This window comes from Euleptes europaea, chromosome 18 (genome assembly GCF_029931775.1).
Source record: "Euleptes europaea isolate rEulEur1 chromosome 18, rEulEur1.hap1, whole genome shotgun sequence".
Lineage (NCBI taxonomy): Eukaryota > Metazoa > Chordata > Lepidosauria > Squamata > Sphaerodactylidae > Euleptes > Euleptes europaea.
This window is the reverse complement of record NC_079329.1, coordinates 2,130,294-2,154,404: the sequence shown is the minus strand read 5'-3', so window position 1 is coordinate 2,154,404 and position 24,111 is coordinate 2,130,294. Positions and strand designations below refer to the sequence as shown.

The window sequence follows — 24,111 nt, the reverse complement described above, 5'->3', positions numbered from 1 at the left end:
CCAGGACACAGAGGCAGAGCACAGGAAATTACCTCCTTGCCGAAGCTAAGCAGATCTGCATCTGGTCAGGGCCTAGACGGGAGACTTCCTGGAAACCCTCAAGTAGTTGCCTTGCGTCCCAGGAGGGATTTAAATGCAATATCAATGCAAATGCAATATATTACTATGACAGATATGCTTCAAGGATGAGCCTGTCATTGAAGCAGGTTCGGGCGCTCAGTTAAGATCTGGAAAAGTAGAGGAGACGTGCACCTCCTGGAGATCGCAAATTGCTGGACACATGTTTCTGATTTACGCTGTCACATGTCTGTTTCCCCATCAAACATATTGGAATTCAGACTCCGAGGAAAACAGAACCCGTCAACAGAACCCATCCCGTTACTCCGAAATTACATTAGGCAGCCTATGGGGGCCAAAGGTCCTCTCTCTTCCATACTGTCACACTCCCCATAAATCTTCTGCACGGGATGGAGACAGTCAGTGATTTGGATACAGACCACAGGGCCAGATCCAGTGGTTCCCTTCCATTTGTGGAACATGAAGAGCCCTGCTGGATCAGACCAGTGAGGGTCCATCTAGTCCAGCATCCCGTCTCACACAGCGCCTTAACTGGCGGCCCTGGAGGGCCAGCAAACAGGGCCCAGAGGCCAACGCCTTGCCCTGATGCTGTCACTGGTATTCACAGGTTGACTACCTCTGAATGTGGAGGTTCCCTTTAGTCACCATGGCTAGTAGCCACTGATAAGACCATGGCTAGTAACCAGTGATAAGACCTATCAGACACAGTCTGGTCTGTACCCAGACTAAGGCTGAAAGCGGATTGCAAACTTAATTCCAGCCGGCGTACACCACGTTAATTTTGTCCTACTGTCCTCTTAGTTCAAACGGGTTTTTTCAGGTTTCTGGAGAAAAATTTAAGAATTTGCGAATCCGGTTTCCGAGTGCGCAAAATGGCCTGAGCCTACGCAATGCAGAGATCCCCTTCCAAAGACTTCTCAGGGCTCCCCAAAAGCCGTCTCCAGTCCTCTTTCAGTCTTTACCAATTACATACAATGTGTATCCCAAAGCTTTGAGGTGGGTAAACTTGTTCTTAAACAACATAAAACAAACCTGCAAAAAACAACACCACCAAACCCTTTCAAAGTTTACAGATTCAGACGATAGTTTCAGAGGTTAGCCGTGTTGGTCTGCAGTAGAACAGCTAGATCCGAGTCCAGCCCGAGTCCGAGAGTCAAAGCTCTGCCCTGCTTTGACTCTCCAAAGCTCATACCCTGAAAATCTGGTTGGTCTCTAAGGTGCCCCTGGACTCGGATCCAGAAGATTCAAACGGAACCAACCCACATCAGCACCATAAATATTAAACCCTTTGTGAGTCTGCACAAGTTAAATTTCACTTTGCCTTAACATCTGTCTTCAATTTCGTTTCTCCACCCTTCCAAAGATCGGTGGGATGGAACCCCGCCCCCCCCCAACCCCTGCACCCATATGGCCCTCGCCTGCCCCCCTCCCCATGTGAGCAGCACCAGAGGACTGACAAAGGATTCCAACCCGGTATTCAAAACTGTTGACATCTGACCCCAAAGCCGCCTGTCCCAGCCCCAGGGGACAGATCAGCTGCCAAAGCAGATAATAGCCAGGGGAGGGCAAGGGCCAGTTATTTTGGTGTGTGTGTAAAAGAGGGGGGTTTGTTGAGTTATGCATGCTTATATGCCTGAGTCTTAGGGATGAGGGGAGGGGGTAAGGCCGCTATCTGGGTCATCTCGGGCAGTGGGAGAGGGACCGGACAAGCCAGATAAGGGGGAGGCCAGTGAGAAGCTCGGTGTCTCTGGCACTCTCAACCTTTGTTACCCTGATAGATCTGCCACCGCTAAGCTCAAAAGAGCTTGTTGCTACATTCCAGGTCGGTTAAATCATTGATCCGACAGGATTGCATTCTGGACGGGAAAGCTGACCTGGCTTGTATCACTGAGAACCTGCTTGGATGTGAAGGGAGGATATGACCGCTCCTGAGGCGACCTCCGGGATTCTCTGTGCTGAGGGAAGGGGAGATGCTGCGCGGTCCCTCCTACCCAGGTACTTTGTCAGCAAAGCCCAAATGTTGAGCAGGTGGGCCTTGTGCCAGGCACACAGGGCAGATGACCGGGGATGCCCTCTTGGCTGCCTGGATGAATGGGCTTTGCCAGAAGAGGGGCAGAGGGAGGGCATCCATGTTCCCCCCCTCCCCGGATCTTTCAGCATCCTTTGATGCCATCCACCAGCAACGGTTCGGGCCCTGTCGAGCTGACTGGTTCCCAAGGATGGTGCTGAGGGATTGCCATTCAGCCTCGCAGCGTTTATACTGCAGGACCCTTCAGGGGGTCAATCTTATACCCTGTGACTTTTAGCATCTACACAAAGTTGCTTGGAGGGGGTCACCCAGAGTTACGGATTTAAGGATCATCAATATGTGGGTAATAAGCATCGCTGCCATCATTGAAAAACCAGTGAATCGGTGAACATCTGGAACAGGCACCTGGAAGCAGCGAAAGCAGGGCTAATTTGGGACGGTACTCACTGGTACTGGATGCCATAACCCTTTTTTGGGGCTCACCCAAGTCTTGAGGAGGAAATTGGTGGAAACTGGCAAAACCTTATCCATGATTCCTGGCACCTTTTATTTTCTTTACAAAAAAGCACCAAGTAAAAGGCTGGATGAGAACCAATAAACTGAAGGTCAATCCGGATAAAACAGCTCCGCTGTTGGTCAGGTAAGGTTGCCAATTTCCAGGTGGAAAAAGCAACTAATCTCTGGCTGGCAAAGATCAATTCCCTTGGAGAAAATGGATGCTTTGGAGGGGGGGGGCTCTATGGCAATATACGGTACCCGGCTGAGGTCCCTCCCATCCCAAACCCTCCCCTCCCCAGGCTCCACCCCTAAGCCTCCAGGAATTTCCCAATCCGGAGTTGGCAACCCTAGTCAGAGGGGTACTACTCAAGGAGTTACTGGGTTATTGCACATGATATTTTTATCCTAGCCTTCTTCCACCTTAACAGCCCTTTCCTCCCTCTTTCAAAGGGGCTGGGATCGGGTCCTGCTCTCAACGCCATTGTACCCCTCTTAGAGGAGCGGATTCACAGCTCACAGCAGTGGTAGATCCAGATCTACAGATGGAGGCACAAATTTCCTTTACCACCTTCAACTGGCCGCAGCTTTTCCTTGACGAGTAAGATGTGGCCGTGACTATCCTCGCTGACTGCTGTTTACTTGGGTGTTTAATGATGATTTATTTGCTTTACACCAGAAACTTGGCAAGTAAATGCTTCAGACAAACAAATAAGGGCCATTACTGGGCTAGGGCAGGGCAGGACAGCCAAGACTTACAGGTTCTGATCTTGTGAAAGAGGAAGGTGGGAGGCTAAGGGAAAGGGCAAACAGAGCCCATCTCAGTTGCCTCTGGGCCTTAGACCACAAAAACATCTGCCACACAAACTATGTGTTAGCCTTTGAGATGCTAGGCAGATCTCGGAAGCTAAGCAGGGTCAGCCTTTATTAGAACTTGGGTGGGAGACCACCAAGGAAGACCAGGGTCACTACGCAGAGGCAGGCAATGGCCAACCACCTCTGTTGGTCTTCCCTGACCTGGACGGCCCAGGCTATCCCAATCGCGTCAGACCTCACAAGCTAAGCAGGGTCAGCCCTTATTAGAACTTGGGTGGGAGACCACCAAGGAAGTCCAGGGTTGCTACACAGAGGCAGGCAATGGCAAACCACCTCTGCAAGTCCCTTGCCTTGAAAACCCAACGGTGTCACCATAAGTCAGCTGTGACTTGATGGCACTTTCTACCACTACCAAGAGCCTATTCTGTTTTTTTCCTGTCCACGGCAACACAGCAGCCAGTCTGGAATCTGTCATGTTGGGCAGAAGAACCCAGCCAGATGGCATTTTAAGAAGGATGTAGACAACCTGGGTGTGAAAGCTGGACAGTGAAGAAAGCTGATAGGAAGAAAATAGATTCCTTTGAAATGTGGTGTTGGAGGAGAGTGTTACGGATTCCATGGACTGCCAAAAAAAACAAATCAGTGGGTTATAGATCAAATCAAGCCTGAACTGACCCTAGAAGCTAAAATGACTAAACTGAGTCTGTCGTATTTTGGTCACGTCATGAGACAACAAGAGTCACTGGAAAAGACAGTCATACTAGGAAAAGTTGAGGGCAACAGGAAAAGAGGAAGACCCAACAAGAGATGGATTGACTCAATAAAGGAAGCCACAGCCTTCAATTTGCAAGATCTGAGAAAGGCTGGCAAAGATAGGACATTTTGGAGGACTTTCATTCATAGGGTCGCCATGAGTCGAAAGCGACTTGACGGCACTTAACACACACAGACAACCTGGAATGTGTCCAGAGGAGGGCAACAAAGATGGTGAGGGGTCTGGAGACCAAGTCCTATGAGGAAAGGTTGAAGGAGCTGGGTATGTTTAGCCTGAAGAGGAGAAGACTGAGAGGGGATATGATAACCATCTTGAAGTACCTGAAGTGCTGTCATATAGAGGAGGGTGCTGAGTTGTTTTCTATTGCCTCAGAAGGTCGGACCAGAACCAACGGGTTGAAATTAAATCAAAAGAGTTTCCGTCTAGACATTAGGAAGAATTTTCTAACAGTTAGAGCGGTTCCTCAGTGGAACAGGCTTCCTCGGGAGATGGTGAGCTCTCCTTCCCTGGAGGTTTTTAAGCAGAGGCTAGATGGCCATCTGTCAGCAATGCTGATTCTATGACCTTAGACAGATCACGAGAGGGAGGGGCATCTTGGCCATCTTCTGGGCATGGATTAGGGGTCACTGGGGGTGTGTGGGGAGGTACTTGTGAATTTCCTGCGTTGTGCAGGGGGTTGGACAAGATGACCCTGGTGGTCCCTTCCGACTCTATGATACTATGATTCTAAGGGAGATGGGAGCAAGTGACTTTCGTACAGGGTACCTGTTGGCTACTGCTTGTGATGTTGCTGCTACTGAATCTCACACACGGCATGCACATTTTTATGCAATGCTAAGAAATAAATAAACTTCTATTTATGTGATTATTTTACATCTTTAGAGGCTGCGTACTCCCCATTCCTGCAGAGGATTGCTAAGGCGACCACTTAAAAAAATATGCATTTATCAGCAGCGAGGTCCCCCCCGCCCCATCTTTTCAGCATACCCTGCCAGTCCATGAACCTGCTACCTCCTCCACACTTAAAAGAAAGGCTAGGCAGCACATCACTCCAATTTTTTTTCTTGATACGGGAATGCATTGCCCCACCACTGGCACAGATTTGAGTGCTAAAAATAAAACCCCATTTTATTTTGCTGTCTGGAAAGTCCCTGGGAAACACATTAAGAAATATCGACCCTTTGCGGAAAAGCAGCCGGTGCCCTCTCCGACAAGCCCAAGCCTTCTACGCTTGATAACTTTCCCCCCAGCTGCAGCGGGAGCCTGCAAAGTCGCATGTGCATGCAAAGCACATTTAACATGTGCCAATGTGGGCAATGCAGCCTCATGTTCACAAGCGCACACTCACTTGTGAGCAACACCATGAAGAAATCCCTCCCCCAGAACATAAAATAGCTGCTCCCCCCCCTCCGCTTTGCCCCCCCTCCGCCATCCAAATACGCACTTTGAGCCCTGAGGAAGGAGGCCTTTGACTGTGCTCAGAACAGCTGGGGAGGGGCTGTGGCTCAGTGGTAAAGCATCTGCTTGGCATGCAGAAGGTCCCAGGTTCAATCCCCGGCATCTCCAGTTAAAAGGACTAAGCAAGTAGGTGATGTGAAAGACCTCTCTGCCTGAGACCCTGGAGAGCCACTGCCAGTCTGAGTAGACAATACTGACTTCGATGGACAGAGGGTCTGATTCAGTATAAGGCAGCTTCATGTGTTCATGTGTTCACATGGCTCCATCTCATGCTCAGGCTGCAAAAAGTACACTCCCCAAAGGAGCGGACGCACCCTAACAGGCTCTCTCAACCCTACCCCACTCTGCTCCTGCAATGTGGGGCCCGGCCCAGATTTCTGGCATTGGTGCCAAGTCAATCATGCGGAGGAGAGGCAGATTTGCCGAAGAGATACATACGAGATGAGGGGCAGGTTTTTCCCCCTGCTGCAGCTACTGAACAGCTCCGGGAAGCAATTTCTATGGGGGCATTGGGGTGGGGCAGGGCTAGGGTTGCCAAGCTCCAGGTGGGGCCTGGGGTTCTCCCAGAATCACAACTGATCTTCAGACTACAGAGATCCATTCTCCTGGAGGAAATGGCAGCTTCCTAGGGTGGACTCTATGGTAGCCCATAGATTCTAGGTGAAATTCCTTCCGAATCCCCCCCCCCGTCTACAGGCACCCCAAAATCTCCAGGAATTTCCCAGGCCAGAGTTGGCAACGCTACCTAGCACTGTGGCCAGATCCAAGTGCATGTGTGGGAGAAGGGAGCTCACTAGCTGCTTTTTAGCCGTGGAGAAAATATGAGAAGATTCAGTCCCTTGCCTCCAACATAAGCAGAGAGCGGGAGAGGTTGAACCCTGGAGACCTAGCTCCTACCACTAGGCCCTCGCTGCCTTCGAGGGAACCCAGAAGTGTCATTCCTCCTCCCAAGCTTGCCCTTGCAGCCCCTGCTTCCCAGGGTCTGTGGGTCCAGATCCAAACACCACCTCCCCTGCCCTGACAACTAGGGTTGCCAACCTCCCGGTGGGGCCTGGGGACCTCCCGGAATTACAACTGATCTCCAGACTACAGAGATCAGTTTCCCAGGACAAAATGGCTGCTTTGGAGGGTGGGGGCCTACAGCATTACACCCTGCTGAGGCCCCTCCCTAACCCCCACCGTTCCTAGGCACCACCCTAAAATCTCCAAGAATGTCCCAACCTGGAGTTGGCAACCCTAAAAACAAGCCGGAGACCCTTCCCACCCTGACCAAAGCCCCCCAGTTCTGCAGCCTGTATAATTCTCTTCCCCATAGAAACCAGAAGGGAGCCTCTATCCCACCCCCTATATCCACACATGTTCCCCCCAAACATGCAGCCCCACTTCCGTAGCCCCTACAATATAGCCTGCCCACCCCGCAAAGGCCGCATGCAATGTTCCTTGGTTGCAACCCTCCCCTTTAGACCCTGCTCCCCCACCCCATTCCTGAAAGGGCAAAATGCCTACAGTTGCCATAGCAACGCATGCCAACGGGTGGCGATGGAGGGGCCTCCATCTGAATGCGGGCAGGAAGGGGGTGGCCGGCAGAGGGGACAGAGATGGGCGGCCACCGGATCATTCTTTGCAACTGGATGTCGGCCCAGGCCCGAGTGCGAGGAGGCTTTGTCTTGGGGCTTGTTGCTTTTTGCCCTGCAGGAGGGTGACCCCCCTTCCCGCTCTCTCCCCCCCCTCCTGCAACGGGGTCATGGGCTCAGCTGGAAATTGGGGAAGGCAGGGAGGGGAAACAGAATGAAAAGCGACAGCTCCGGAAAGGAGCTAAGGAGCAAATGGGCAGAGCGGGGGGGGGGGGGGAGAGAGACCCTGGCCTGGGCCCTGAAATCTTTCTTGCAACAGGTCTTGACCCTCTGGACTCCCCACCGCCACCACAGAGTTATTCTGGGGGCTCAGGAGTCCGGGCTCTCACACCCATGCCACGCTCCACTCCAACAGAAACACTTCCTCCAGTTCTGACCCACTGGACACCCTTCCCCCCTCCTCAGAGAACCCAGGACCCCAGCTTCCAACCCCTATGAAACACCAGTTGTTTCTTTAGCGCTCAGGGCAGCATAGATGGCTCCCCGCTCCCTTTTATCCCCACCACAACTCTGTCTCCAGGTGATCTGATCTCTATCGGCTGGAGATCAGATGTAATAGCAGGAAATCTCCAGCTAGAGCCTGGAGGTTGGCAACCCTAGAGGTGGGCTATGCTGGCTGGCCCGGGGTCATCTAGTATGCTTCAGGGATTAGAACCCAGGTCTTCTGGGTCCTAGTCCAGCCCCCTACCCGTTATACCACACCGGCTAGCCCTCATTCCCTTTCCAGACAGCCCGGTTTTGCTCCAACCCTCCCAAAAGCCCAGTTGCAAAGGGACCAGAGGTCCCGTCTCTTGCCCCCTCCCAGCAAACCCAGCCCCCACTCCCCCACACCCAGGGTCCAACAGGAGTTTAATCTCCTAGTTAAAGATTGGAGGTCCCAGGCTGGCCTGGCCTCCCCGACGTGGCCCGACCGGCTGCTCTGTCCTGTTCCAGCTCGCTGGAGTGAGACGCCTGCTGATTCCTATCGGGGCCCGCTGGGGGGGGACAGACCTGATTGCCTGGGCACCTTCCTCATAATGAAATAATTAACTCCCCCTGACCTCCCGCGCCCAAAGACGGAGAGGGAAGCCCGCGGCACACACAGCCTCCTTGTCTGGATCTCGGCCACAGCTGCTGGCCGGCCGGGATGCCTCGCTCGGCCCAAAGATGCGCCTGCCTCTGGGGTGGAGCAGCGATTAAGTGCTAAGAATAGGGTTGCTGGGTCCCTCTTCGCCACCGGCAGGAGGGTTTTGGGGCAGAGTCTGAGGAGGGCGGGGTTTGGGGAGGGGAGGGACTTCAATGCCATAGAGTCCAATTGCCAAAGTGGCCATTTTCTCCAGGCAAACCGATCTCTCTTGGCTGGAGATCACTTGTAATAGCAGGAGATCTCCAGCTAGTACCTGGAGGTTGGTAACCCTAGCTAAGAACCCAAAGGGCCTGCATGGAAGTGCGCCAGTCTTTTGCGCCTAATCCAAGACATGCGCAGCCTTGCCGGTTGCATAGGCTCTGGGGTGAGGGGAGGGGCATGCTCAGAGGTTCTCTCGTGGCTGTGTTCTGATGCCCAGGGGTTTCCAGAGGTCACTAAAAGTGGCTTTTAGACACACGGGGTAGGGAGCCAGCCTTCAGACAAAAGTCTTGGGTCTGGCCTGCAACAGCCTTTGGAATAGAGTTGCCAACTCTGGATTGGGAAACTCCTGGAGGTTTTGGGGGTGGAGGCTGAGGAGGGCAGGGTTTGGGGAGAGGAGGGACCTCAGAGGGGTATAATGTCATAGAGTCCACCCTCCAAAGCAGCCATTTTTCTGCAGGGGAGCTGATCTCTGGAGATGAGCCATAATGCCGGGAGATCTCCAAGCCCCACCTGGAGGTTGGCAAGCCTGCTCTGGAAAGGAACAGGGCAGTGTTTGGGAAAGGGAGGGAGTCTGCTCTTCAGGACTCTTGGGTCCTCAGAGCTGGAGTTTCTCTCCACTGCACTTTTCCCCCTAGCCATTGACATCTGGTCTCCTTGAGATCTTCTGGCAACAATTAACACACTTGGAAAGGGAAAGTGATCTGGATTCCCTGGATGAGAGGGGAGGTGGTAGTGTCAAGATAAGCACCCCCACCCCCAATTCTGCTGTCCAAGGCCCCTCTCCATCCACACACCTCCCACACCAAATTGCAAAACCAGAAGGACCAGGCATTGAGACGCATCTGGCCGGGAAGGCCCTGGAAATCCTCTCCAACTCTCCCCAAACAGGGCAAGACGCCAAAACCCCCAGTGTCCTCCCAAGTTAATCGCAGGCTGCCTCTTAGAAGTCACTCTGTGGGCTAATTTCTTGGGCCCCAACTATCTCCCCAGTCATCTGTCTCCTGTCCTCCCTCGCCTAACCCGTGAGAACCCAGGCATCCCGCCTGCCCACATTGCCACCTTCAGCCTCCTCATTCCACCACCTGTACAGAGAACTCATCTCCCATCTCCAGGTCCCCTCCCCTCCCCACCCACACCACTATGCTGCACTGCCCTCCAAAATTCCTGGCTCAGTTCAGACAATTCCAGAACTTTGGACTTTGGCAGCTCCATGGCTGATTTTTCCACCAGTGAGGAGGGGGTGATGGCATCTCCCCTCGACACACACACACACCCTGCCTTTGTTTTGGCCTTTTACATATCCGTTCTCTCTGTTTCTCTCTCACACACACACCTGCGCAAAAGCCCTGGGATCTTTCTCGCCTGGACTTGCCTCCCCACCTCCACGTTCCCCAGCTCCACTCCTGCTCCCGAGGCCACATTCCCTACATTTCTTTGGTGCGTTCCCTTATTCCATGGAGCTTTGAGATGGAAAAGACAGATGGGCCAGGCCCAGGTGTGACTGAGCCTGGGAGGCTTGGCCTCTTCAGCCAGAGCCCTCCAAAGTAGTTTCTAAAACCCAGCCACAAACCCCCTCCCTCCAATCCCAGTGCTTTGAACACAGGAAAACATGAAGCTGCCTTATACTGAATCAGACCCTCGGTCCATCCAAGTCAGAATTGTCTACTCAGACCGGCAGCGGCTCTCCAGGGTCTCAGGCAGGGGTCTTTCACATCACCTACTTGCCTAGTCCCTTTAACTGGAGATGCCGGGGATTGAACCTGGGACCTTCTGCATGCCAAGCAGAGGCTCTACCACTGAGCCACAGCCCCTCCCCATATGATAATCAAGGCAAGAGACGAACAGAGGCATTTTGCCATTGCCTGCCTCTGCATAGCAACCCTGGACTTCTTTGCTGGTCTCCCATCCAAATATTAACCAGATCTGACCCTACTTAGCTTCCAAGATCTGACGAGACCAGGCTAGCCTGGGCCATCCAGGCCAGGGCTTGTAGCTTGTGCCCCGTTTTAATTAACGGGCAGGGCCGATGGGAAGTTCCGCCTCTGGCACCAAAGTGTCTTGGGCAGCCCTGATTAGGAGCCATGGGCAGGGTGGAAGAGGAGGTTCAAGGACAGCAAGTGGGGCAGAGTCCAGGGGGCCAAGGTGAGCCAGGGCCCAGACTGCCCATTTGGGGAGCCCTCCCGGCTCCAATCATGTTCACAGCCCTGTTCTGTGCGGGGGTGGCTTGCAGCAGCCTGGGTGGCATGCTGCCTCTGCTTGTTGGGCGGTTTTAAGCCCTTAAGAGGTTAAAGCGATGATGAAGGGCTTTCGGAAGCAGGGTTGGGGGAGGTGGGCATGCCCCGTCTTGAGAGCAGCCGCAGTGGATGATGATCTCAGGGGAGTGGATGTGATGATAACCCTTCGCGAAATGCGGAGATACTGGCAGGAGGCTGGGAGAGAAGGAAGAGTTGCAGTTGTTGTGCCCGGCCGTGGCAGGGATGGCGTGAGTGAAGGGGGCAGCGTTGATGAGAGGCAGGGGTGCCAGGGGCAAATCGGAAACTAAACAGCTTGACAAGCTTCCAAGCAGCCTCCCAGAAGGAGCTCGGCAGTCCTGGACAGCACCCAAAGGAATGACAACCAGCATGCTGTAGTGGTTAACAACAAGACTATCTTGGGACATCCGAAAGAGGAAGGAAACAATTGCCTGCAAAGTTTAAACCCTTTATTACCAACTACCTGTTTTATAGCTTGAGTTGCTCTTAACTGTTTTGCAGGGGGCTGTTTGGAATCCGCCTGCTTCTTCCCTGGCTCCAGAGGAGCTGGACTTCTAGAGCACGGAGAACAGGCCCCAGAGAGAAGAGGGTTGGCGGTCAGAATCTCAGAGGCAGCTGGCAGGGAGGCAAGCGAAGGCAAGGCTACCAAAGGTCAGTCCTGAGAGAGTCAGGTGTGACTCCCCAGGAGGACAAGTTGGCTACAGACGAGGGGGACAGAGACACACTGGTAGCCACTAATGAAAAATGATGCACGAGGTGGAGAGAGCCGACAAAAGGCACTTTCACAGAGTCCAAATAATGCACTTTCAATCCACTTTCACTGCACCTTAACGACCGTTTACAAGTGGATTTTGCCAGTTCACACAGTAAAATCCACCTTCAAAGTGCATTAAAAGTGGATTGAAAGTGCATTATTTGGGCAGTGTGAAAGTGCCCAAAGAGAACTTTTTCTCCCTCTCGCAAAATACTAGAACTCAAGGGCATCCAATGAGGCTGCTGGGCAGTTAGTGAGGTTGGAACAAAGGAAATGCTTCTTTACACAGTAAGTGGTTAAAATGTGGAATTAGCTGCCAGAGGATGTAGTGATGGCCTAAGGCATAGACAGCTCTAAAAGGGGATTGGACAGATCCATGGAGGAGAGGTCTATCAGTGGCTGCTCGGCATGGTGACTGAAGGGAACCTCCACGTTCAGAGGCAGTCAACCTCTGAATCCCAGCATCAGGAGGCAGCAACAGGGAAAGGCTTTAGCCTCTATGCCCTGTTGTTGGCCCGCCAGAGAAACCGGTTGGCCATTGTGTGGTCCTGGATGCTGGACTAGATGGACCCTCACTGGTCTGATCCAGCAGGGCTCTCCCGATGGTTGAATGACAGGGGTGTGCCAGTTATTCACCCTGAGGGCCATATCAGGGTTTCCACCAGCTTTTGAGAACTCCACTCTAACTCTCCCTGTTTCCAGTACTGTGGGCACTGGAAACAGGAAGAGGTGAAACCCAACTATGAGCCCTCAAAAACGGGCAGAGATCTATCCTGCTGTTTTTAAAAGTGCTCCTGAGCTGTTTAACAGTTTTTCAAGACAAGCAGCCTGCTAGTCAACACTGCAGTCCAGTGGACCGATGCTGTGGCTCAGTGGAAGAGCATCGGTTTGGCATGCAGAAGGTCCCAGGTTCAATCCCCAGCATCTCCAGTCAAAAAAGGACCAAGCAGTAGGTGATGTGAAAGACCTCCGCTTTAGACCCTGGAGAGTGGCTGCCAGTCTGAGTAGACAAAACTGACCTTGATGGGCCGAGGATCTGATTCAGCTTCATGAGCGTTAGCTGTTCAACTCTTAAGCAGTTTGAGGGTCAAATGAAAAACTGCTGCAAGCCAGATGTGGCCCCTGGGCTGTCAGTTCCCAACCTCTGCGCTAACGCATTCTTCCCACTCCAGGGAACAAAGCCAGAGATCTAGAGTCGGTTTGGGAAACTCTGAGAAGCGCAGGCAAGAGGTGACCCTTGAACCCCCTAATCCATGGGGCATTGACTGTACTGGTCAGAAATGAGGACTTTCCCCCCACAAATAGTCACAAAAAAGATGACAAAATCCAGCTGACAACAAAATATCTAAAAGATAACACATAGAAGAATGCTACATGGAAAAGGAGTAGAATGCTAAAGTTCACATCTGCTGGACAGAACGATCTCACAGTGAGGGAGGAAGTTGCTCAGCCCTCCTCTGGAGGAGCAGAGAGAGAGAGAGGCCAAGCTCTACTGTGGGGGTAAGGATTTTAGTGCCAATCCTCTGGGGAAAGCTCTCAAGTGTTGGCAAATGTGGGGGGGGGCCCGCACAGAGACCATGAAGAAGAACCACCCTTAATTCACTACCTGACATTGTTCTTAATGGCACTGTAATTTGCATCCATGTACTGAAATGTTAATTTGTGAGATGATGGTATATCGGGCATCTTGGATGCCCACAACAAAATCATAACATAAATTTCTCTCTGGCCTGAAAACAACTCTTTCCTTCACTGTCTGAGATGTGAACTACCCAAACTCTGACAAGTTCCAGGGTGAAGAAATGCTTTTGTGCATTGGCATAAATTAATCCTGCATCTATGCACACCCTTCCACTCCCTCCCCCGGTACCTAGGTAATTTGCCCCCCTCCCCATTTGCAAATACATTTACTGAGATGGCTGCCATCTGAAGTACCTGAGCACACAGATCAGTATCGATTCTTCCTGCAAATTATTGGTTGCCTGGTCACCACCTGTCCATTTAAGATAGGGTGGGGGGGACTGATGCATTTTAGAGTGGAAATAAATGGACCATTTCAAATCTGTAATCCGAATTCAGAGGCTGGTGTAAGAAAGTAGGTTGGTGAATTCCAATCGGCAGTCTGAACCCGTCCTCTATGCGTTCTCTTCTGCCATTAACTAAGGGTCAAACTAGATGCAGTGGGGGAGAGAGTTATGATCTTCCCTCTTTAAAAGGGGGGATGTGGATAAGGGTTGCATCACTGAGGAAGGAGGGCTTAACCCTTCCCCTGTGCTGTTTTCCCAATGCAAAGCTCCCCCCCCCCACGCTATTAGGGGAAAAACAAAGACGCATAGACACCCCTGTTATTGGGGTATTGCATTCTGAAGAATGGTCACATCAATACATTATCACTAATTTGTTCTGGAATAACCACTCCTAATGCTCTGATCACACTCTACATTTCTCTCGAATTCCCTAGCAGTATGGACATGAACAGACTTGAAACTGTCTCATACTGAATCAGACCATTGGTTCATCAAGGTCAGTCTTGCCTACTCTGACTGGAAGCCGCTGTCTAGGGTCTCGGGCTGAGGTCTTTCACATCACCTACCGCCTGGTCCTTTTAACGGGAGATGCCAGGGGTTGAACCTGGGACCTTCTGCATGCCAAGCAGATGCTCTACCACTGGTGGATGCCCACCCTCCCTGCCTCTGCCAACCAGCATGCCAAGACTGAAGACAGGTGTCTTCTTTCCTCGCTTATTAAAACCTTCGCAGACTGCCTAGTAAGAGCCCAAGGCTATTTGCTAGAGTTTGCTCCCATCTCCAACCTTGGTGTGCCACGCAAGAGTGGAAGGGACGATGGATGGGGGGCAGGAACTAAACCGGGGGGAGCCCGAGTTACCTGAGCCAGAAGAGTTAAGAACATATAAGAAAGGCCATGCTGGATCAGACCAAGGCCCATCAAGTCCAGCACTCTGTTCACACAGTGGCCAACGAGGTGCCTCCAGGAAGCCCACAAACAAGACAACTGCGGCAGCACCATCCTGCCTGTGATCCACAGCACCTAACATAATAGGCATGCTCCTCTGGTCCTGGAGAGGAATAGGTCTGCATCATGACTAGTGTCCATTTTTACTAGCAGCCATGAATACCCCTCTCCTCCACGAACATGTCCACTCCGCTCTTCAAGCCTTCCAAGTTGGCAGCCACCACCACATCCTGGGGCAAGGAGTTCCACAATTTAACTATGAAAGCAAGCCTCCCCTCTGCCTACAATGTTAAAATCCAACTTTGTTGAGCTTCAGGAACATCCACTGCTAATGTTGTGTGATTTGGGCTCGCTCCTCTATAAATGTACCGTTCATTTTAGCAAGGCTTGCCCAGGGCTCCTTCGCTATAGGTTACAGGAGGAACGTAAGAGTTACCTGAGTCTTCAGTCCTAAAACGGGGGGGGGGGGTGGATAAAGGAAGAGCACATGGAGGAGCTGGAAGGGAGTCACAACTGTCAAGGAGCAGACCTGGGGGCTAGGGATGCCAATTCTGGATTAGAAGGCCCCTCCATATTTGGACCTGGAGAGGGTCGCCTTTAAGGAGGGGAGGGACCTCAGCAGGGTATAATGCCCATACAGTCCACCCTCCAAAGCAGCCATTTTCTCCAGGGGAACTGATCTCTGTAATTCTGGAAATCAAGTGTAATTCTGATCGATTGCTAGGCCCCACCTGGAGGTTGGCAACCCCACTGGCGCACAAGGAGGAAGTCTGACGGACGAGGAAGAGGAAAGAATAGCAAAAGTGGTTGGAATGTCGTATTAGGATCGGGGAGACCCTTTTTCTGCCATTGGCAACTTTGAGCCAGGCATCCTCTCTCGGCAAGACCTGCCTCACGGGGTTGTTGCGAGGATAGCATGAAACAGGGAAGGACCATACCTGCGGCCCTAAATTCCTGAGAGTTGGGGGAGGGGGGCTGGAGTCAAAAGAATGTATATTTTCACACAGCCCAAATAATGTACTTTCAATCCACTTTCAGTGCACCTTAACGATTGTTTGCAAGTGGATTTTCCAGTTCACTCAGTAAAATTCACATTCAAAGTGCATTGAAAGTGGATTAAAAGTGCATTATTTGGGCTGTATGAAAGTGCATTCTGATCAGTCCAGACAGACTATAGGCCAGCCCTGGGTTCTCACCCTGAGATTTCACAAGGGCTTGCAATAGTTCGGTTGACTAAAAAGGTGCTGCCTGCCCGATAAACCTGCCAGCAGCTTTTTAAAAATAATGTACATTAGTTATAAAAATAATTACATAGAAAAGTGTTGAGGTCTAGCACCTTCTTCAGAAAGGCAGGGAAGGTCCCTTTCTAAATGACGTTGCTCGAACACCAAAGCAGTGCGGGGTTCCCCCCCCCCTTTAAAATGATTTTTTCCTCATATGCAAATTTATGCAGATTTAATCAAGCGATTAATCATCAGCTACCATTTCTGTGATCACACAACAGCCCCTCGCCGAGCCGCATAAAATGGAGGAGGCTAGAAACCCTGGAGGTTCGGGTCAAATCCCCAAATTTGGCAACCCAAGAAGGAAAGGTGTCCCCAGAAGGGTGCCGCGCTCACAACCCAAAATGTCTTGAGGTGGATCTGCAGCAATTTGGGCTCCGCTGTCTCCCCTTGCTCGGGTCCAGCCTAGGGACCCCAACTCGGAAAGCAGGAAATCTCAAACAGCAACGAAACCAAACACAAAGGGGAATTTCTTTTTTGGCACTCGTTGTATGCATGACTCTTGTTGGGGGGCGGTGTGCGCAAGCCAGCAACGGCTGCTGCGTTCGCATCTCCTGTAATGTAAACTCGCGCACAACGTTTTTCACACCAAACTGTTCCAAATTGTTCATGACCTAATTAAGAAGAGCTCCACCGGCTTTCGCTGTGTACTCGTCAGCAAAAACCACCTCAGGAAGGCTCCCAGCGTGTCATTCGGCCTACCTCGCGAGGGCCAGCCACGCGCCATTCCCTTTCCGTCTCTTTTACGTACGTGGCGCCAGTGCAATATATTTTGTGACCCAGTGGGTAACAAACAAATAAAAATATCCAAAAAGTGTGCCCCCTTGGTTGAAAACAACATATAACCAGGGCTTTGTCTGAGATGCTACTTACCGGTACAGAGTACCAGCATCTTTCTGGAGGCCCTGCCAAGTCCCGAGGAGGGAATTGGCAGAGATCAGCTCCACTTTAGGTATACCGGCACCTTTTCTTTTTACTAAATAAGCACTGCTCGTAACAAATTGACAAAGTGCTGCCTCTTCCTAGGACCCCCAAACCTGCTGCCTCGCCCTGGCTAATAAAGGCCAGCTCTCAGCTTTGCACACAGAGGAGACTACCTTGCAGTAACGGGCCACTAAATTAACAAAAAAAAATTCACTGCCAACCCCGATACTAAATTTTTTAATAACCAGATGTTGAAGACGGCAGAACATAAAACGTTCCACAAATGACACCTCACCGTGACTGAACGGCGCAAGATGCACGGGGGCCAGGCTGCCCTACTTTAAACCTTGTAGCACAAAGCAATTTTCATTAATGTCTCCTTGGCTCTTAAATTTTCCCTGTATCTGTCATTCAACCGTAATGGCCTTCGGCAAGTACAGGATCTTTGACTAAAAATCCACTTCCTACGCCACATTAGCAATAACCACGCAACACAATATCCCCATTCACAAATTACAGAGAACACATGTACACCCAGCATGTATGCGCGTACACTTGTTTGTTAGAAAAGAGCCAACGCAAGTTTACTTTACAAATGAAACCAGAGACCAGCGCCTGGATATACGTGGGGTATAAATGACATAATGAGGTGTAGATACATTGAACGTAACATGAGAATTACTCATTGTATGTACAAAAAAAAAACTAAGAGAATACTGTTCATGGATTGTACATGCATTCAGTGTAACATGTGACCAGGGATGCTGTGTGGGCTAAAACGATATTCTATACATCACTCGTGAAAACACTTTCATGTTTCCCATCTCACTTTCTAAAGCGGCAGGTTTCACGGGTACATCCACGGATCTGTTGCGCCGGCCCATATAGATTAAACGTGGCCAATTGCTCGTCACCCGAACAGTTGCCCGTTGATTTAACAAGAGGGGACTGATTTTTAAGTGGCTCAGGAGCATCGATCAGTCGTCGGGCATCCGCTCTCTCGTGCGAAATGTCTGTCGCACAGGTGACAAGATGGCCACTTCACCAACCCCCTTCCCGCTGTGGTTTCCAAGGGGCTCTTGAATCGCACAAAGGTCGGGAGGAGGGAGAGCAGAACGAAAACCCGATGAAAAGATTGGGGGGGGGGTTTACGGTACAAATAAGGGCCCCCGTTTTCCTCATTCTTCCTACACAATAGGGAATGATTTGACCAATTGGACACAATGCTGAGATGATTTGGCCCCCAAATGCAAGACAGGGGAGGGAGGGGGGACTGGTAATCTAGCTCCCTTCGCAAACCCCCAGTGGAAGCCTTGTTTTTCAAGGGCTTAATTTGAGCCCTGCTATTTGTGAGAGTTCGTGAAAATAGAGACAATTTGGTGCCCGTCCCTCCCTTCCCTCCTTCTTGAGGCAGGAAAAGCTTCTACCGCCAGGCACAGGAAAATCAAGGGGAGTGGGGTGATGCGCCCAGTTAAATTTCCCTTTAGATGGATTGGGCGGATGAGTTTTGTTAATCCCTTTCCCAACAAGCTTTTAGATAAATATATTTCAGCTTTTAAGCGAGGTGCTAGCTGCTGTTTTTTGATTGATACGATGTTATCGTGTTCGTTTTGTAATTTTATGTAAATTGTGTTTTTCAGACGGAGGGGGGATGATGCATATTTTTTTGGCGGTTGCTCTTACAAAATCTTGCAAATAAAAATAGCGATGCTTAGGGTAGAGCCGATGGCCTAATTTGACTTCAGGAGAAAAAATGCCTTCCTTAATCCCAAGGCCCGGCACAGTCCTGGATTCTTGTTTACCACAGTGGCCAGTTTCCAGGAGCGAGCCCTGATAGAGGCAGCCAAGCCTTGCAGTTCACCACCTACCTATAGCGATCCCACAAACACTCCCTGTGGCTTTGCAAATTCCATGTATAGCCATGGGTTTTCCTCCATGAAGCTGTTTAAACTTTCCAAAAAGCGATCTAAGGCAGAGATCACCACCGCCTAGCAGGCAGCTGAATTTCGCAAGCTAATTGGGCTCACCTGAGCAATTTGGGAGTGCCTCCTTGCCATAACAACCTTGTTCTCGACTGAGGCCTGGCACCAGGCATTCGGTGCCAAAGGGCCCGGCCGGAAGAGGCGGCAAGATCTCCCCCTTCTCTTTTAAAGCTTCAGAGCAGCTAAGAGGACAGCACAAATTGTTTCAGGGAAGTAAGGCCAGGTGACAGATTTTTAACAGGGCAAGCAGGAGCTGCCGGTAGTGGGATTTTAGAATGGGAAAGCTGTGTGGGTTTCGTTTCAGAGAGTAGCCCTGTTGGTCTGCGGTAGAAGAGCTAGATTTGAGTCCAGGAGCACTTTAGAGAACAACAAGATTTTTAGGGTATAATCTCTCAAGAGTCAAAGCTCCCTTCTTCAGACACCCCGTTTAGTATCCTGTGACCAGTTTGCTGATGTAATTCTCCCTCTTTATTCCACACAAGTACAAGAGTCACTGGAAAAGAGTCACGTTAGGAAAAGTTGAGGGTAGCAGGAAAAGAGGAAGACCCAACAAGAGATGGATTGACTCAATAAAGGAAGCCACGGCCCTCAATTTGCAAGATATGAGCAAGGCTGTCAAAGATAGGACATTTTGGAGGACTTTGATTCATAGGGTTGCCAGGAGTCAGAAGCAACTTGACGGCACTTAACACACAACATTCCACACAAGTAAATTCGAGTTTGGCAGCACCTAACAGACCAACAACATTTGGGGGCAGGGGGTATGAGCTTTTGAAAGTCATAACAACATAAAACATAAGAAAGGCCCTGCTGGATCAGACCCAGGCCCATCAAGTCCAGCAGTCTGTTCACGCAGTGGCCAACCAGGTGCCTCTAAGAAGCCACAAACAAGATAACTGCAGCAGCACCATCCTGCCTGTGTTCCTCTGCACCCAAAATAATAGGCATGCTCCTCTGATACTAGAGAGAATAGGTATGCAGCATGACTAGTATCCATTCTAACTATGGATGAATACCCCTTTCCTCCATGAATATGTCCATTCCCCTCTTAAAGCCCTCCAAGCTGGCAGCCATCACCACATCCTGGGGCAGGGAGTTCCACAATTTAACTATGCGTTGTTGAAAAAATACTTCCTTTTATCTGTTTTGAATCTCTCACCCTCCAGCTTTAGCAGATGACCCCGTGTTCTAGTATTACGGGAGAGGGAGAAAAACTCCCTGTCCACTCTCTCCAAACCATGCATAATTTTATAGACCTCTATCATGTCTCTCCTTAGCCGCCTTCTTTCCAAGCTAAACAGCCCTAAGCGTCTTAACCGCTCCCCATAGGACAGTTGCTCTAGTCCCCTAATCATTTTGGTTGCTCTTTTCTGCACCTTCTCAAGCTCTATAATATCCTTTTTTAGGTGTGGTGACCAGAACTGTACACAGTATTCCAAGTGTGGTCTCACCATAGATTTGTACAAGGGCAGTATGATATCAGCAGTTTTATTCTCTATTCCCCGTCTAATTATGGCCAGCATGAAATTTGCCTTTTTTACAGCAGCTGCACACTGGGTTGACATCTTCATTGAGCTATCCACTACCACCCCAAGATCCCTTTCTTGGTCTGTCGCTGCCAGCACCGATCCCATCAGTGTATATGTGAAGCTGGGATTTTTTGCCCCAATATGCATCACTTTACACTTGCTCACACTGAATATCATTTGGCATTTTAATGCCCATTCTTCCAGTATGTAGAGATCCTTCTGGAGCTCTTCACAGTCCGATTTTGTTTTAACCACCCTAAATAATTAGTCAAAGCTCCCCTTGTCAGATACAAAATGGAGGTCCTTCAGGGATGCTACCGGTATCTGATGAAGGGAACTTTGACTCTCAAAACCTCATACCCCACAACACATGAAGCTGCCTTCTACTGAATCAGACCCTTGGTCCATCAAAGTCCATACGGTCTACTCTGACCTGCAGCAGCTCTCCAGGGTCTCAGGCAGAGGTCTTTCGCATCACCTTCTTGCCTAGTCCCTTTAACTGGAGATTTCCGGGGACTGAACCTGAGACCTTCTGCATGCCAAGCAGATGCTCTGCCACTGAGCCACGACCCCTCCTGAAATTATGCTGGCCATTAAGGTGCTCCCGGACTTGAGTCTACTACACAGCAGCATGGCTACCTTCTGAAACAAACTCCACATAACCGTTTTCCAGCTTTACAAAAGTCGTGGGAGACCTGCTCCTAGAAGATGGGACACAATCCAGCAACCAGCTCTCTGGCACAAGCCCCACTGAAATGATCACAGGAGCATAACTGCGCCTTCAGCAGCAGCGCGCGTTAATTGAGGGGAGGCAAGCCATTTGGAGGGCCCCCCCAACGCCTCCAGCCAGCCTTGTAGGAGGAGAAGGCAGGGAGAAGGATGCTCCACCTCTGGCTTGGCAGCACTTGAAAGCGAAGGTCACACAAGCCACCTCTTTGCCAGTCTGATTAGGGGTGTTAAATTATTTGCTACCTTAATTTTATCAGGAATTTCAACGTTGTAAGTAGAGAATTCTTTAGAGACGCCACAGCAATGACAGCTGAGCCCTGTTCTGGCTCCAGGATACCAAACTGTCGATTTTAATAAAGGGGAAAGCTTAGATTTACTGGGCACATCAGCAGATATTTTCAGTACAAACATGGGAGGCAGAAAAAGACATATAATCGCTCACATTAAAAAAGAAAGGGAAAAAATCTCTACTTATCCACATACAACACACAAAAAACCCTCTGTAGAACATGATGATTTACGATCATTGCAATTTCCACAAGTCTTGAGCCAGAAGTCCTGATGGGGACCAGAATATGATCTCAATAAACTACCACTGCATTGTGGAGCGCAGAACGCAGCATCCCAAAGGGATTTTCACGAGAGACCCTAAAAGAGCCCTGTAGCTTCTCTGAAGTTATTTATGCACAAGAGGCAAATGAACATAATGCGGTTTTAAATGGGCAGGAAACCAGATTTTAAAATCAGTTGAGAGCCGCACAGGAAGGTGGATTTACGGTCATGTGTCAATTTTCATGTGCTGTCCATGGCACCTGTGAGCAGATGCATACCACCTGAAGCAGATTACTAGCCCTTAAACCACCATTACCACCATGGAGCTCAACATGTTACGAACTTTAAAAAGCTTTTCTTTAGGGGAAAGTTCAGCTTAAAAAAAAAATCGTTTATTCAGAACCATAACTGTTAGATGAGATCCTCTGAACTAGCTTTACTTCTCTGACTTGCTCTGAATGGCTGCTACACACTTATTGAGCCGGGTATCATAGAGCTGTGAATGGTCGTGCAGAGTAACCCTTGCCCAGTAGAGGGGAAAAATTCACTTGTGAACAGTAGACACAAGGCTAATCTGAAGGAGGGGTGGTGTGGCGAGGAGTCGTGGGTGAAGCTGTTTGCAAACCACTTGTGAAAAGACCACCTAAACTGAAAATCCTGATGATTTGCAAGAACAGAATCCTACCTTTCCTTCAAAGCAAAAAGGATTTAAAGATTCCAGCCCTTCTACAAGAGGCTGACACCTGCCAACTAACCCCTGATAAACAGAGCCACTCCCTCAGGAAGAAAGTGGAAAGAATCAAAAGCATGGGGGAAATTGCTTAGAAGTCTAGAGAGAGCCAGCGTGGTATAGTGGTTAAGAGCAGTGGACTCTAATCTGGAGAACCAGGTTTGATTCCCCACTCCTCCACATGAGCGGTGAGCGGACCTTAATCTGGTGAACCGGGTTGGTTTCCCCACTCCTACACATGAAGCCAGCTGGGTGACCTTGGGCTAGTCACACTGTCTCAGTCCCACCTACCTTACAAGGTGTCTGTTGTGGGGAGAGGAAGGGAAGGAGATGGTAAACCGGTTTGATTCTCCTTAAAAGGTAGAGAAAATCAGCATATAAAAACCAACTCTTCTTCTATACCACCCTTCCTCTAAGTAGCTCAGGGCAGCGTACATGTTCTCCTCTCCTCCATTTTATCCTCTTAACAACCCTGTGAGGTAGTCTAGGCCGAAAGGGCACAACTGTCACCCACTGTGCGTCATGGCTAAGTGGAGGTTTGAACCCAGTCCTAATTTGACACCCTAACCACCCTGGTTTATATGAGTAATTGAAGAATCATTTATTACACTTGCCAAAAGAAAGTTGACAAGGCAGTGGAGATCAGTCCCTCGGGACTCAATAGCTTCAGGAAGATTGAGACCACTTGGTTCCCACGTCTGAGACAACATGAAGAACCTTTTCAACCGCAATGGCGGTAGAGGCCAGAAACAGGTTGCCTGGTGGCAACGTGGTGGAATCTTTCTCTCTGGGGAGGGTATGAAAGCAGAGGCGGCCTCTCAGGGAGGGAAACTGAGGCAGCAAGCTTGAGCAAGGAGTTTTGGATGTCACCGGCAGTTGCAGAATGAGCAGACAGAGAACTCCAGTCCAGCATCTTGCTCTTGCGTGCATCCTGTCCATTTCAGGGCAGCTCCTGGAGGTGCGCTCTCTGGAAGAACGCGAGGAGCCAGCCATTCTGGGCCCTGCTCACTATTCACCATGGGCCAAAAACGGGCTACGGCTCTTGTAAGCTCCAGCTGTCGCTCTCCAAGAGAACATCACTCTGTTCCAGGCTCTGTTAACAACCTGCATCCCAATTACACCCCCTGTGCTGGAAATCAAGGCCGCCAACCAATTCAGGTTGTTGTTTTTTTAAATCAATCTACTATCTGGCTTTGCATCGATTAGTTAATAGACCGACCGGAGGCAAATTTCAACCTCTGATTAAAACGTTAGTCGATTAATCATTCTTGTTAATTGAGTAAACTTTCAGCTCCCTTGACAAAAATCCAAGGATCTGCGCAATCGAGCATCGGTGGGGCTCTGCCCCCCCCCTCCGTAAATGTGCACAATTTCTCTCCAGGTTGCGCTCAAGGAATTTGGGGCCACACTGGAACTCTGACAGGCCGTTCCATGCAATAATATAGGAACCTCTCTCCCCATACGTTGCAACACCGAGAACAAATGTCGAAATATGAATGGGGGAAAAATAAAAAACAAGAACAGTTTCTAACACCTACAATGATGCAGCCTTCAGAAGGGCACAGGAAAGCCTGGGAGAGAGATTTCCCTGCCATGTGTCGCGGCCGGAAAAACATTTGAGAAATTCCATGTTGAAATTTGGAAGATTTATTTTTTTTAAAAACCAGAAGGCAAAACTGGTTTTGCTTGATTGCTCCAGAGAGAAAACACATCACTTTAATTTTAAAATATCTCATTTATCCCAGTGGCCTGAGGGATGGAAAGAGGAAGAAAACAGCTGAACGTGTAGAA

General features: G+C 50.1%; 1 protein-coding gene across 1 annotated transcript in view; it reads right to left on the bottom strand.

Moving 5' to 3' along the window:
* Nucleotides 1-24,111, bottom strand: part of EFNB3 (ephrin B3) — a 47,823-nt gene that overhangs the window by 13,763 nt on the left and 9,949 nt on the right. The gene's annotated exons all lie outside the window — the stretch shown is intronic.